Raw genomic sequence first — 2,500 nt, 5'->3', positions numbered from 1 at the left:
TATATATATATATATATATACATACATATATATATATATATATATATATATATATATATATATATACATACACACATACATATATATATGCATATGTAGAATCTACTCGTCACTTTTTATCAGATACATATGTAATTGTGTGTGTGTATGTGTGTGTGTTTATGTATGTATATACATGTAAATATTTATGCATAAATATAAATATAAATGTACAGTATACAAACACACACACTCACACACACACACACACACATATATATATATATATATATATATATATATATATATATATATATATATATAATGTAATGTATCTCAATATATTCATTCAAGAGAAATCTATATAAACAAGAAAATAATGTTACTGTCAATATGCTGTTTACGCCTCTAAGAATCATCATGAAATGTCGACTCAAAAATGCAGTATGGATTCGGTGCTAATGAAATTATTGTATACTATTTGATTTGAATTCCAGCATAAGATACAGTGGATATTGTTTCTGTGGCCATTATACAGAAACAATATGGCAACCACAATAACGCATGAATGACCTCAGTTACATTATATCTCTAGCTTTTAGTAGTATTCATTAAATAATAACTCAAGAACCCAGAGGAATGATTTATCACCGACCCAGATGAAGAACTAGCTCTGCTGTGATGATTTTGCCAAATCTATGGATATAAGCCTTGGATATAAACAAGGCAACTCAGCTAGACCTCTTTGACATTATAAATTGTTAATAGGCAAATATAGCAAAATGGGCCAGTGGCTAACAGTCCAATTTACCTATTGGAAATTTACTTATTAATAGTGAAGGCTGTGAAAATAAATTATTATTTAATTCTGGGACAACGGACTGCTAGTGAAGACTGTAACAACAGATTAAAAGTGAAGACTGTAACAACACATAACTATTTAATTTTGGGATAACGGACTACTAGTGAAGGCTGTGACAACAGATTACCATGAAGGCTATGACAACGGATTACAAATGCACGGATTTCAAGTAAAGGCTGGAACAACAACTTACTAGTGAAGGCTGCGACAACGGATTACAAATAAAGGCTTTGATAAAAGATTACTAGTGAAGGCTGTGACAACAAATTACTAGTTAATGCCGGAACAACGGATTAGTAGTGAAAGTGGTGACAACGGACTAAAAATGAAGTCTGTAACAACTAATTTAATGTGAAATCTGTGACAACGGATTACAAATGAAGGCTGTGACAACGGATTACAAGTGAAATTTGTGATAACGGATCAGATGGGCAGGGTGAAACAACGGATTGCAAGTGAAGTATGTGGCAACGGATTAAAAGTGAAGGCTGGGACAACGGATTACTAGGGGAGTCTGTGACAACGAATGATCGACAGGCTAGACTGTAATTCATCTATTATCAGCCCAGTATTTAGAAGAGCGCAGCATTGGCACACTAACAAGGCTATATAGAAAAACAAGCCTCTATCCCAGAATGTTCCTGTAGGGCCTCTTTATCATGGCGGGATAAGGGAGTTTCTATTAAGACTGACGGCCCTTCCGTATTTCCATTTTTAGGTAACGCCCTCCTCTCTCTCTCTCTCTCTCTCTCTCTCTCTCTCTCTCTCTCTCTCTCTCTCTCTCTCTCTCTCTCTCTATCTGGTTTCCCAGAATTAACGATCGGCACGTCACCTCACGAGAGGAGAAGGACTGAAGATGTACAGAATTCCTTTTCACATTTTTTTCTTTTTTCTTTTTTTCTACCTTTTTTTGGTAATTTTCAGGTTAGGTTAGTTTGAGATTTGCGCGGGGGTGGGGGGAGATCTATTTTTATTTCTATGAATAACTTGAATTTTGATGTTTGATTTCGTAATTAGACAATCCATATCTCTGGACTGGAAATAAGATCCTTATCTGTAGACTGGAAATTATTTGTTAAAATTATTCTTACAGAAATAAATTACTTGAGGTAGACTTTAGTAGAGTATCACACCTAAAGACGGATGAAATACCGTGGAACTCGGTGGGAATTCTGTGAAAATACGTTGGCAGAAGGCCAAAAAAAAAAAAAAAAAAATATCCAGAGATTTTCTTTCCTACTTCGGAAATCCGGATTACAGATCTGGATAAAAAAAGTATTTCCGTGTATGGAAGGCAAACGCTAAGACCTTAACATTTACTGTGTATATGCTGTGTTACTGTGGCATGATATTTCCAAATATTTTAAGAAAATTTATAATTATTTAAAAATATTTGGGCAGATTCAGATGATACGGGTGATCTTCAAAAATATTTTGGGATACTCAAAAAATAGTAAGAATATTCTAATATCTTGGGGTATTCAGCAGATAGTTGAGGATATTCTAAGTATATTACAAAGTGCTCTAAGAATATTGTATGTGATTCACACGATGTCTTACAAATAACCCAAGAATATAGTGTGAAAGTCTGATCATTTTTAGGAATTGTGAAAGTGCCTGAGGATATTCTGAAAATATTGTAGGATTTTGTAAAATAAA

General features: G+C 33.7%; 1 protein-coding gene across 1 annotated transcript in view; it reads left to right on the top strand.

The window, feature by feature from the left end:
- Positions 1–2,500, top strand: part of Nos (Nitric oxide synthase) — a 447,341-nt gene that overhangs the window by 224,680 nt on the left and 220,161 nt on the right. The gene's annotated exons all lie outside the window — the stretch shown is intronic.

The sequence above is a fragment of the Macrobrachium rosenbergii genome, chromosome 6 (assembly GCF_040412425.1).
Source record: "Macrobrachium rosenbergii isolate ZJJX-2024 chromosome 6, ASM4041242v1, whole genome shotgun sequence".
Lineage (NCBI taxonomy): Eukaryota > Metazoa > Arthropoda > Malacostraca > Decapoda > Palaemonidae > Macrobrachium > Macrobrachium rosenbergii.
Note: the sequence above shows the minus strand (reverse complement) of the source record. Positions and strands in the feature narration are given on the sequence as shown.